Below are 14165 nucleotides of genomic sequence, written 5' to 3' on the forward strand. Positions count from 1 at the left end.
GTTACACTGCTCCCATGATATAGTATAAAGCTGTAGATGGCCAAAAAATATTTACAAGTTCATGTTGTTGCCTAACTTCACTACATTGTTCTGCACTTCCCAAGACTTTTTTTCTCTTTTATTTTGCATTTCCAGCTTTTTATTTCTCTCCCTATATCTTCTTTCTTGTTCCCTCTCACTTCTGTCCTCCTATTCTAGCTAATCTTGTCCTAGTCCATTTATTCATCCATACACCAATTTCCAATACAGTACTTTATGAATTTAATTTTTAACAATAGAACAAAAATCTCAGCATCCACCCAGTGGAAATGTTTGTGCAAACACTACAAAGGTAGTTCCCCAAAAAAAAAAAAAAAATCAAAGAAAAATTCCAAAAGGAGATTCATTTGAAATTTTATTTCTTGAGGGTCTTACTCATATGTATTGAAGGCTTTGAAGTTTCGACATTATTTGTTGTAGTACCATAGCTAGTGGGTGCAAGTATCCTGTTGGGTCCCAAGGAGAAAAGATTAAACTTTTCAATGTGAGCCTTAAACCCACCTGTGACTTACATTATCCTACAGGAAAAAAAAGTGTGTGATGTCATTGCTTTGGAAGTGATTTCTAGTGAAGCTGTGGGCAGAGAGAAATTGCCTATTATTATTTGTTCTTAGATCCTGAAAAAAACATTCTACACACATGCAGTTTATATATATATATATGTATCTATATATCTATATATCTATCTTTTTAATGCATATATTAACACCGACATGCTTGATCACAAACTCATGCATAGATTGTGTATTTAGGATTGTTTGTAAGTGTTTTACTATTGCTGCTTTTGCTGAGATGGAAAAAATATTTCAGCATTATAAAAAAAACCCTGTTTAAATAAATATATCATTAGTTCCTAGCTATAAATATCTAAAACATGTGGCCAGTATTTATTAAAGACATTGTATAATGTAATGACCTTACTGATAGACATAAATATCAGAGCAAAAATAAAGTGTTGTGTGTGCATCCATCCTATGTACATTAAATGTAATGTTTTTCTGAAATTTTGGTTAGATCTTGTGAGACATTCAAGAAACAGTCAATATAATCTGCAGCTCCTGAAGGAGTTTAAAGATTTCACTGTCTGCAAGTGTCCCTCTGCGCTTGCTTCTCCCTTCCTCTTCCTCCACCCCACTTTGCTCATGTCTCAGGAAAAGTTTGCTTCAGCCTTCACTGACCATAAACAGATAAAACTGACATGTGGTCAACAGTATTTTAGGGCCTGCAAGTTGTGGTGAATATTCAGCTTTCTTTTTTTTTTTTTTAGGCTTCCAAAAGAGTTGTTTTTCTATCTCTCCATGGCCATCTTAGTATCATTCATGCAAAGCAAGAACGACAGGGAAGATCCTAACATCCAGGATTTTCTTCTCTTCGTTGACAGGTAGTAATGCTGCTCCTAAGTGCTGCCACTTTTCACCCTCGGAAAGGAATCTTTTCCCACCTGCATAACTGTCAAAAATGGACACATATGAATGAGCCCTGAATAGGCTGAGAACTGCAATATCAAAGCAGCATTACTTACACACCCTACCAGAAAACACGGGTCCTGGGCTCCCCTTGCCCTTGTCTCCTGCTTAGTTTAACCCCAGGCCACACAGCATGGCTTACTAATTGTGGAATGCTGTTTTGAATACAGGGTTCAAATAGCAAATTTAAACTGCAGATTTAATCTTCCGAGAACTGTTGAGATGTGTGTAATTTTCTTCCACAAAAGCTGAACAAAGAGAGGGTATAGCATTATGATTGTGTAAATCTTCTTTCAACACCACCATTGTAAAAAGTGTAGACTCAGTGATTGAATAGCAACAAACAAAAGTCTCTCTTCAATGAAACTTCTGTGACTCACACACAGAAGGCTTCATCTGACATATCTACTATAATTAGATTCCTCCTTTAAGGTAAAGTGCTTTTGTTTTAAAACATGTTTGTAATAATGCCTGAAAAAACCAACATGATAAAGATCAGATATCTGTTTTGTTCTGATTCATTCCTTTAAAGAAAAGTCAGAATTTTACACTGGGGTGGTTTAAATGTAGCTGTAGAATTTCACAAGGAAAAAAAATCTAATTAAAAATAGCATGGATTTTTTCTGATATCACATGAATATCCATCACAATTCCGCACCTATAATCAGTTGATATACAGTAGGTAAATGACAGTCTGTAAGTTAAAAAGTATTTCAACAGTAGTAGCTAGGGGGGAAAAGTCAGTATATTTCTACTTTCAGCAATTGTGCAAATTTAGTGGAAGCCTAAAATGACTTTCAGCTGAGAAGCAGACATATTTTATATAAGAAAATGTGTAAAATATTCATTGTGCAGCAACATTGAAAGGCAGTAGGTCATCAGCATTCATTGTTCACTATTAAGTATAATAAATATAACCATTCTGTGACAGAAACACTAACCTGCTGCATAAAAAACATAGTGTGGGATGTTATCCTTGAGGCCTTAATGTACCACATTCTTTCACATATTGCCATGCAAATCTTCTTCTCATAGGCAGTCCAGAACTTCTCCAGTTTTAAGAGCTATTCCGTTAAAATTGCGTAGGTGAGTGAGATTTTCCCTCACATGAAGAGATGAGGGAGCAAAGTGATGTGTGCTCTCAATAATACAGGAGGAGTATTTTATAGAATATGGCACAGCTTTTGTATACAGCTTTTATACCTGTACCATTTTCTGTAAACTTTTCCTTCATCCATTGCTCCAAGCAGCCCCAAGAGTCTCAGTGGAAGACTGAGGATATGGCCCAATAGATTTGTGTAACTCTTGTGTTTATGTGGCAGTGCTGCAAGATTTATACCCATGGACTGAAAAGACAGAGAGCGGGCTGACCTCAAACATATGCAAACAAAAATTTAATCATCTGGTGTAGTTTTGATATACATGTGTGATAGTGAGGAAGTTTGGGCCTGTATAACAAAATGAAGCTAATGTTAAATGGATACTAATGCTTCCCTTTTTTTTTAATTGCCTTTTATTTAATTAATTAATTCATGGCACTTGGGAGTATGGTTTAGGATGATTGGGGTGAGTCTAGATTGACAGTTGGACTACAGGATCTTGGAGGTCCCTTCCAACCAAGATGTTTCAGTGAGTCTATGGTTCAATGTTGCTGTGAATTAATGAAATTTACATATTTTAGAAGTGAAACTGGGGAGATAATGGCTTTGTTTTCAGTTTGATGCCTGAACTTGAGGTTGTAAGAGGAGTAGAGATCAGGGATCAGTTCAAATCCAACAAAGGCTTTTTTTTAAGGCAGAAGTACTGGATTCTGGCCTCCATAAGAATGGTCTAGAATGCCTTTGTCTCCTAGGTGAAAAAACAGTGACTCAAAGCTCCTCCCAGTTTGCTTCTTTCCAAAAAAACAGAGAGGGGACTTTCCTGTGTCTGATGCTGAAATACTAGCCTAATAATGCAGCATATCCTAAGGCACAGTAGAGCATAACAAGCCTCCTATTGCCATGGATGGCGAAAGATCTGAGAAGAATCATATGGTGGAGATCTTGTCTCATAATTGTGGGCAAGGAAAGCCCCCTTTCTGGTCTTGATTTTAGCTGGTTTTATTGAATTGTAGGTGCCAAAATATTTTCAGGATTCTGCAGGTGTAACTGGTCTGCTTTCTCCATTGCCAGTGCCACTCAGCTCCCTTGTAGCCTCTCCAGTCTTCTCTACAACCAGGAGTGGGACCCACCTAGGAAGACACTCATTCATCTTGTTCCTCCCTCTGTGGAAAAGATTGAGCTAAATATAACCTTTCCCATCTACAACTCAACACTGCTATTATATATGACAATTTTCATCCAAGAGAATAAAGTACTGTGTCTCCAAAGGTTATCGCTTTTGTTCTCCATAGAGGGACTACACAATAAAAACAGTCTCCTTTTCAAAGGAGACCACACAGGTGTCCCTCATGCTTGTTTTACTTTTTTGGTCACATAGTCACTGTCACCATAGGTAGCACAAATGATTTCTCTTTTCCTTTACACTGGTTGCTTTTGGAATCTGTCTGTGAGTGTCTTCTGCAGTATTTAAATGATGCTGTCTTTCCAGAAGCTCTTTTCAAGCCCTGTTCCCCCTTACTGATTTATAGGTCATGCTCTGATGCGCAGAGCTCCAAATGAAATAGAGTTCAACCAGTAGTAGATCAAGGTGTGCTACAGCTAGACAATAAGCATTTTCTTATTTAGTTATTTATTTTGCTCTTCTTTTATTTGCGAAAGGGTATGTTAGAATAAAAGCCATAGCAATAAGTGTGCAATTGTTATGTCACTAAGTTTTGGGTTAATAATTTCCTATTCTCTGTATCATTGTAAAATGTTTACTGTTCCCATTCTATTGCTGTCCGTAAAGCTTCTGGCAGCCCTAGCTATGTACTTAAAATAAAATATTTATTTTTAAAATTCATTTTCTTCTTTCATCTCTGAAAAGGGAAAAAAGAATTAAAGACCTTTCTTATTTAAAGTCTCATTGAGATAAAATGATACAGTTTATTCCAATGAGAGAATGTATTCTGTAGAAGAAAATTGAAAAGCAATTGGTGCTATTTTATTTACTGAGTTCCAACAACATTATTCCTCTTAGTCCTTGAGGAAGTAATATACTCTCACCCTTAAAACGCTGTAAGTAGTCGATAATCCATTATTACAGTAAGCCGTACACTCTCACAGTAATTATCTAATAACCCCTTATAAAAGACCGTAGCTTCCTAATCTGTTTATAATTATCATTTCAATGATCCTGTGCATTAATGTCTGACCTTCAGCAACTCTGACCTGATCTTAATTAGCTGTAATATCAAATCATCACTATATAAGAAACTAGCCATGACCAAATGAATGAACCCCAGGTACAGCTAATTTCTGGAGCAATTATCTTTTCATGTAGGGAGATTTAAATGATTATCTGCACAATTTCACACAGTTTTATGTAATTCTGCGACATTATAAATTCTGTTTTAAATCATATTTCAAAGGCATGGCTGTGCAGACTGACTTCATATAGTACACTAAGCTATCAGGATTGTATATCATACTACCAGTGTATAGGAGTAGATGATTTTTTGTGTCATTATTTTCAATTATGCAAAGTATATTTCACAAAGTGATAAATTGTAGCTGAAATATATAAATATGTGCCAAGGTAGTCTAGGGGCTAGTGACATCCTGTATAAATTGTATGTCATTTTAAAGTAATGTTACATTATATTAAAATATTGTAAGTAATTGATAATACCATATGTGTTAAAGCAAGATTAGAACATTCTAAAATATATATTGGTAATATACATGCAGTATTTACAATGCATTTGAAGCTGAGTATCATTTATCACATTTAAAAAGCTACTGTATAAAAAATGAGAATACCACAGAAAATACTTGAAGCTGCTGTTTAACACACAATTATGCAGTACTAAGGGCATAGGACTATTTAATGTGTTATTAAAATACCCTGGCTTCTGATTTATAGTTTAATCTGACTGGAACATAACACAAACCTTCATTCCGCCCCAGCTATTTACCTCTTGCTTTTCTACACTTACACAAACACACACACACCAGTGGGAAAATCCAGTCTTACAGATAAACCAAGTAATTTAGGACTCAGAAGACAGTTCTACAAGCAGTACAAGGGTAGACATTAGTGCATTTTTGAATAATACAACCCTGAAAAAATCCAGTAAGTATTTGTTCTAGGTTTTTTAGGGACACATTTTTTGCTCAGTTTGGAGAGAAAAAAAAAAAAAAAAGAAAAGAAACTATAGAACAGACTTTTATTTCAAAAATTACAAGCCAGTTGGATGAAGGATTTCAACAATCATAATATTTTCTGCCCTTTCCTAACACAATTTATCAAAGCTTACCATGGAACCTTCTTTCTCAGAGCTCTTTCAAATGCTAACATTTCCTACCTGTAAGCCAAAACATTTGTCCTACAGCCATCAGATGAAGATAGCAGCCTGATGAGGGTGATTGATTTGAAAGGTAATTTGAATGGAAGATGTTGTGTACATCCTCTTAGTGATGCCACAATGACAGCTCAGACAACCTTTCTGTGATATATCACCCAGGAAAACGGAAAAGAGTAAATTTAACAAGTGGCATTGCCTTCTTATCACATATTTTCTTTTCTTCTAATTTAGTAACTTCATTCTATATTGTGTCTAGTTAGTTATAAGTATCAAAGATAGTGAGCAGATGTCTTGTCTTACTTTATATTTAAGATAAACCTTCAGAAAGTGATGTATAAATCAGACAATTAACATCCACAAGCTAAATTAACTAAGAAAATAATTCTTAGAAACTATCAAAAAGTGGAGGCAAGGAAATCATAGTCTTCTTTCTGATCAAATGGAACCATCTGTTATCCTCTTTACAGAACCATTATTTTTCTTTTTCACTTCTTTTCCATATACACATATATTTAATTCCTCTGATATATTTAAACTCAACCATGCACTTTATGGCAATTCCTGGCAATTTTCTCCTTTACCCTTCCAGAATAATATCTGTAGAGGAAAAAATTGTCTGTGCTTATATCAAACACTGAATATTTTAAATCATTATATAAACTTCAGCCGTTTTACAGGTTGAAGTTTTGCAAAACTACAATGAATTATATTAATAGAAAATTAAGTATTCATTTTAAAATTGATGCTATATACATCTTCTTGAAATATTATCATCTTGCTCTAAAATTCTTTTCTGTTTTAGATCTTCTGTCTGGCATTTCATTTTCATATCTTACAGTTGAGATGCACACATGGACACTTCAGGAGGCTTAAAATCAAAATCAAATTCCTCTTTTCTTCAAAAGAAAATAAGTCTACATTTTAATCAAAGACATTTTAGGAGAATACAGTTTTCCTTCTTTTTCACCTTTGATAATTTTAGTGTGAAATCTTGGTTTTTACCCCCCTACATTTCACTTTAAAAAGTAATTTAGTAAATGTTTATATGAATTTTATGACATTTACTCCTGGATTTTAGAAGAGAGAATGTGAGCAAGTGCACCATCTAATCAGCAAGAGCTGAAAACATTAAATTTGTGTAGGAGAAAAAGGCATTCAGGCTTTTCTGTATGGATTACATTTACTTTGGAAGAGAAGTAAGTACCTGGAAACTTGACTTTCTTCCACAAACCCACACACATACAGACAAGCTTTTCATCATCTTCTTCTGGAGAATATCAGAGGGAGCTAGGTTTTGGGTCTTAATTGCAATTACGATATTTCTCAAGTCTGATATATCTCCCATGAAGCCCAGTGCTACACATTATAAACTCTTCTGACATATTAACAGAAGTATTTATTAATCTGTTTGTCAGAAAACTGGTATGTGAGCAAGGATGGTAAAGAGGTATTGTTAGAGATGAACAAATAAGCAGAAATAAACTGGAAAATAATGAGCCAGATCTTGAATAAATCAAAAAAATCTCATTGGTTCTTAGAGTTACTTAGCTTGGAAGCAGTTTGAAAGAGGGATCACACCTCTTTCCCTGTTTACTCAGTTCCTGGTATAACAGAAATTCAGACAGTGATGACAGGTCACAAAATCTACTGTAGAAATACAAAACATTCAATTTGCATTATAAATTGCAAGTTCTTGGGGTTAAAGAAACTGATCTTTGGTTTCAGCAAAATGCTAAGGACCTTGTAATGGTGACCTGTAGGTATGTACAAGGTAAAATCATTTGGGAGTGTCTAGAAAATATATATAGACGCGAACGAACTTAGTTATGACAAAAATTCCTCTCACAAAATTATGGTTTTGGGAGTTGTTGAAGAGTGGGTCCATAGGCAACATTTGCTGTAGCTCATACTTAACAATGACAAGTCTGCCTCAATTAAGTGTTTGCTAGAATATTGAATAAATGGTCTGCATACCGGACACGTGCCTGGTACTAGACTGAGTGTGGGTCTGGCTCATTACTCATTAAAGTTTAGGTCTAGTATCAGTCAAGCATGTGATTTAAAGTGCTCCCAGCAGTGAGGATGTCTGTGATTTCAGAGTACAATGACTATGTTCATTTCATTACTTGTAGTTCTTTGTCTAGAGGCAGAGAAGGAAATTTAACTTCATGGAGGGACTTTTCCAAGAGTGCAGGAGGTATGGAAAAGGTTTTCATAGCAGCTTCAGGCAGTACCTTGAACAGTGGGGTTTATTCCCTATTAGAACTTTTTTTTTTTTTGAGTGAAACAATGCTGAAGGAATATATTTGCTTTTAGACATAGAAAGGAAACAGACATCTGAGAGTTTTACGGGTTTTGTATTGCTACTTTTGCTTTTGTTTTTTAAATTACTTAACAAGGTCTGTCATGCCTCAGAAATTTAAACTCAGGTGAGCTTGTCTCAAAACTGTGGAAAACAGTTTTTGAAATATCTTAACATTGTTTTTAGGTATTTCCCCAAAGGCTTCAGCCTTCCTTTTGAATTGAGGTTTTACTGAGATGAAAAGAAATTCTCTCTCATTGATCCCCATAGGAAAGGCATTTGTCTTTGAACTCTATTTTTAGACATGTTTTCACACATATTTACACTTGGGGGGATATGGATAAATGTAGTTTTGTTTAAAATTAATATGTTTTTGTTTACTTTATAGGCAGGTAGAGTTCAGATTTTGCACATGAACTCAGCTAACATATACACCTCCTGAGAGCCAATGTTTCCTTTGAAGAATTTCTTTCTTACCTGCATACTCCACCCTGCTGGGCTAAGTGTGGCAGATAGGGAAGAAAGTTTTCCATATCTTATTATTACACTCAGAGGTATCATTCAAAACAAGGCTCCTGAAATTGCTGTGAGCTGTGCTAAATTCAATTTTTCATTCATTTTACATCTGTCAACCACTAACTTTGTAGAATAACCCTTGGACTTTTAGAATGGGACAATGTAAAAGGTTTTGACCAACTTCTATGAATCATCTTCGTAGATTTAAGATTCAGTGTAAGTTTTTACCCAATTCTCCTGAAAGCTCATTAGCTGCATACCATATCTACTGTTTGAATTAAAAGGGCTATACCATTTTGTGACCCCTGTTTCTTACTACTCTGATAGAAAAGTGAACCAGGCTATAAATTTTTAAGCTTTACTTTTTGAACAGCAGGGCTGAACTTTCATACCTAAGACTTATCTTTAAAGGAAAGGCAAAGTTTATCATGTAAGATCTTAACATGCCAGCTATACCAGCAATTTCCTCAGTGGAATCCTTTTGCTTTGATAGGAGGTCTTTCCCGGGAGGTAGTTACCTTCACGTGCACAGCCTACAGTTAGATTCCTCATAATTTCAGGATACATTTATATGGAAAGCTTCTTTTGTAATATGCTACAGGTGTGAATTCAATGCATCCTTTCTAGTCAGGAGTAATTTGCCATGTCAGCAATATTAACACACTGTGAGATGAAATTAATCAAAGAGATCCTTGCAGACTGTGAGATCCACATGGAAGTCATCTACTGTGTGATTCAGATGCCTTTTACTGTGTACAAATGAGCTTTCATAGCACAGAGGTTTCATACACTAACAGTATTTTTTTGTGGCCTCTGCTGTTAAGTTTATGTACATAAACACACAGAATCCCAGAGTTTTGTGATGAAGGCCAGAATGTGTAAATTAAACTAGGAAAGTAGCTGCATTAAATCCTGGTTTTCACTGAAAAATTATTCTTCTTAGTAAAGGAAGGAGAGAGGAAATGATTTTTAGGACATCAAGCTCATTTCTCCTGCACTGGTTACTCTACGGTAATTAAAATACTTCCTACTATTTCCTAACCTTGTTCATGGCCCTGCAGTTCTTTGACCACAACTTTATTTAGGCTTATGTAATTCATCACTCTTTGTCTATTTGATAGTGTGTCTTCTGCTCTTCCATTCTTCTGCTGCATCTATGGATAGCAGCAGTCCATTTTATATCCTCTTACCCCTCATTTTGTCAAGGCAAGAAGCTCCATTTCTTTAACTCTTCATCAGTTGTGCTTTCCATTCTCCCAATTACTGTAGAAGTCTTCTGTATTTTATTGATGTAATACATCTTCAAAATGGAGAATCAGTATAATATATCGTATCCAGCAATAGCTGGTCTGATACATCAAAAGATTATATTTGTGCAGAAATAAATCAATAGTTCAAATTTCAATTGCTGTCCCATTTCTGCTTTTTCTATCTCTAAGATCATCTGATTCTTTTTAGATTATATTCCATATGGCTTTTTCTATAGTTTCATTTTCTCTTTTGTGTTAAAGCATTAATGTCAATATGAAGATATTCGGTCCTAGGCCTGATTCCTGGACACCTTGCAGCTTCTTTCCAGTTTCTAGTTTTACAAATTACTATCTCTGCTTTCATTAAAGTACTTACTGCACATCACAATAACAAGACCTCTCTCCTGTGCAGGATTGATTAAACATGTTTTTCAAGAATGTTTGTCAATGTGCAAATTTAGGAACTTAGTGACAAGATAGTTTGAAGTTAAGAGAGTCACATTTAGCTCAGATGTGTCTCACTGGAGTTAAATGCCAAAGATATTCAATATCAATTCTCATTTTCACACTTTGTCCTACTGCAGGAAAGAATTAATAAAAACCTGAATCATGACTCTTTTCAATGCCAGGATGGAAAGCATAAAGAAAAAGTTCTGAAAATGTGCAATAGAAACTGATGAAGTCAGTAGTGAAGCATCAGAAAAAGAAGGAAGGATTAAGCCAGCCTTTGGGGTTCCACCAGAAAGAGACAGCTGGTAAGACAGGAGTGGATCATGTTTACTTACTGCAAACCACAAAACTAGTGGCTTCTTCAAAGATTTGTGTGGTCACCTGTTCTTTCAGGCTTGCCAGGTGCAGAGTCTTCACTGCTGGCATTTTTGCCCCCTAACTATTTTGATTAATGGTATCTTCCATTATTTCAAACTATGTTTTTGAGAAGCTATTTTCAGATTTCTTTCACCTTAATTTCTTATACTCTTGAGCTCCTGAATATTCTTGGCCTCCAAAACTTTTTCCCCTCCTTTCCACCTCTTACACTGCTGTTTCTGTTTACCTTGCAGGCAGCACCTCTCCCAATCTGCTGCAGAGTAGCAACTGCCAGCTGAAGGATTGTAGCTGCAATATTAAGCTGTGCTCACAGCTTAATATTGGGCAAAGGGCACAAAAATTACCAAATCACTGAATCAATGAAACAATTAGGCTGGGAAAGACCTCTGAGATCACTAAATCTAACCAATTACCAGAAATCACCATATCAACTAAACCATGGCAATAATTGCCATGCCCAGTCTTTCCTCAAATACCTCCAGGATGGTGACTCCACCACCTCCCTGAGTAGTCCATTCCCATTTCTAATCACTCTTCCTTTAAAGAAATTCTTTATGATGTCCAACCTAAGCCTCCCATGGCACAACTTAAGACTTTGTTCTCTCGTCTAGTCTTGTTACCTGGGAAAAGAGACCAACCCACACCTGGCTACACCCTCCTTTCAGATCCTTGTAAAGAGTGATAAGGTGCCCCCCTTGAACCTCCTCTACACAACCCCAGCTCCTTCAGCTGCTCCTCATTAGACTTCACCAGCTTCATTGCCCTCATCTAGACTCACTCCAGCACCTAAATACCCTTCCTAAATTGAGAGGCCCAAAACTGGACACAGGGCTCAAGGTGTGGCCTCAGCAGTAGGCACAGTGCCGAGGAATGTAGTACAGTGTAGTATAGTACTGTACTGGTATCTCTATATCGAAATATTCTCACAATTCACTGCAATCTGTGGAGCTAAACCTCCTGTAGGAACTGGAAATTTTACTGACACAAGGGTCCATGTGCCTGATTGCAGGACATCCCAGACTCTGAATGTGGCCCTCAAATACTGTCGCTGTACAGTAATAAACTAATCAACTGAACATGCCTTTGTGATGCTATAGCAAGAAGAAACAATTAATTAATCATGCTTGAAATTCATCTGATAAAAATGGAAAACTGAAACTACCCATTTACATCAAGAATATTTCAAAATATGTATGTTTTTGGGAAAGTACTTCCTCTTGTATTTTGTAGTTATTGAACTAAGGAATGAATGTATCTCCTCTACTGCTTACTAATTAATAATTTATCATCTGTTTGGCCTGATAGCAGAGCTACTTCGAATATGAAACTGGAGAAGAGTCCATCCCACACACCAACAGCACTTGTGCTGTGGAAGGTATCTGGAAAGCATGGCTGTAAATGTTATTGGGAGGGGCTGATGGGAAAGGGGAGCCTTAATGAAATGACATCTTTTATTTTTGTATTTGTACCAAATACACCTGGATTTAAAGTAAACTAGGAAAAGATGTCCACATTGACTAGTGAATAATCATGCCAAATTAAAATAGGACTTTGAAATACAAATTTTTCCGCAGGTTGATTGAAGCTCATAACTTCTGTAGAGATTTTTGTTTGAGTAAATGAAGGACTAGGGAATTAAGCCAGAAGGAATTCTATGGTTCATGTGAGCATTGAGGGGTTGTACACTATATTAAATATTCTTTTTTATTTTTGTTTTCTAAAGCACTAAAACAAAAATAGATCAGTAGGGTGGGAAATGCATTTTACAGGTGAGGTGCACTGCACATACAGCTGTACAATTTTTATGTGTCCACTATTTGCTTATTCTATATAATGAAACCCTGCTAAAGTCTTAGATTATCAAAATAAGAAAAAACTTTTGTATAATATGAAAAGTAAATTTCAATCCACATTGTTCCCTGTGCATTTCTTGTAAATATTTCCACTGGGGAATAAAAGAAGCATGCAGGATCCTGTCAACACTGAGTGTTAACAATGACTCAAGAACTCAATCTAACATTAATTAAAAACCAAACAAGACAAAACAAACCCAGATTGATGAGATAGAGAAGACATTGACAGCTGTGGACGTGTCTCCTATGATCTTGGGTAGTTGTACAATACCAAAGTTAGAGGCATTTCTATTGACTCCCTAGAGGATTAAGCATGTTCTTCCAAAGGTTTGCTTAAGATGTATTTAATAAGTTACATTTGGATTTTTTTAAGGTGTAGAAAATCAAATATGGATTTAAAGAAATCCATATTCATACAGATGCCAATCAGTTAACTTCTGTCTCCATAAAGCTGCATGGAAGATTTAAAATTATTCTCCAGGGAACTCCTTTTAAGTTAAATTCCATAGTCTCATATATGTGTTTTATGACAGCTTCACATAGGCCCAGTCACTCGGTCTTTGCACAAAAATTAATACAATCTCTACTCTGTGCACATTCTTTACTGTTTATTTTTATTTTTAAGTCAGATTGAATGTAATATATTAAAAACACTTTAATCATTTAGTTATAAGAGTTCACTCAATAGATTTTTTTTCCTCTCTTTTTAATAGGACTTTCTGAACAGAGTTCTTTTGATCTCCTTGACTGCTTTCTATATTGTAAGTCTAATCCTATATTTAAACATTTTCCTACATTTCATCAAACACTCTGATTTAAATTTTCCTTAATCTAGCTAGTCATATTAATCTACTCCTTCACTCCATATTGTAGAGCATGTAATTTCCTTTTAAAAATAAATAAAAATAAAAGTGGCTAATGAAAATTACTACTACAACATATTTGAAAATACTCCACAATTTAGCATCACAAAAAGTGAACATTTAAGAATTCTAAATGCCAGCCTAATTAAAGGAACCTTCCTTTTAAATGTGCTTTTTTTCACATGCATAAGAGGCCTTATTCAAATGAAGGGGAAGACCTTTCACATACATGAGGCTATAATAGAGAGCTTAGCATAACTTCTACCTGATTTTCAATGCAAATGGCAGAGGAGAAGTTAGTGTGTTGATGCAGATTATGGTTTATCCTTCTCACACACCACAGAATTCTTCACGCTCTGGAAATATTTTGCTTATCAGTGAGAAGCAATGATCAACACCTCACACCCCCAATCCCAGAGAGACTCAGAAAGTGAGATCATCAATATTCAGATACAGTCAGATTCTCATGGTTCCAGACTATTAATTTGCTCCTAAACTGAAGGTTTACTGTACAATTCACAGTATAAACATTTTACTGCTACATATCAAATATCAAACAGAGTGATTAAAAGGCAATTTAACAATGTTAGGTTGCTGAGAA

Source organism: Haemorhous mexicanus, chromosome 1 (genome assembly GCF_027477595.1).
Source record: "Haemorhous mexicanus isolate bHaeMex1 chromosome 1, bHaeMex1.pri, whole genome shotgun sequence".
Classification (NCBI taxonomy): Eukaryota; Metazoa; Chordata; class Aves; order Passeriformes; family Fringillidae; genus Haemorhous; species Haemorhous mexicanus.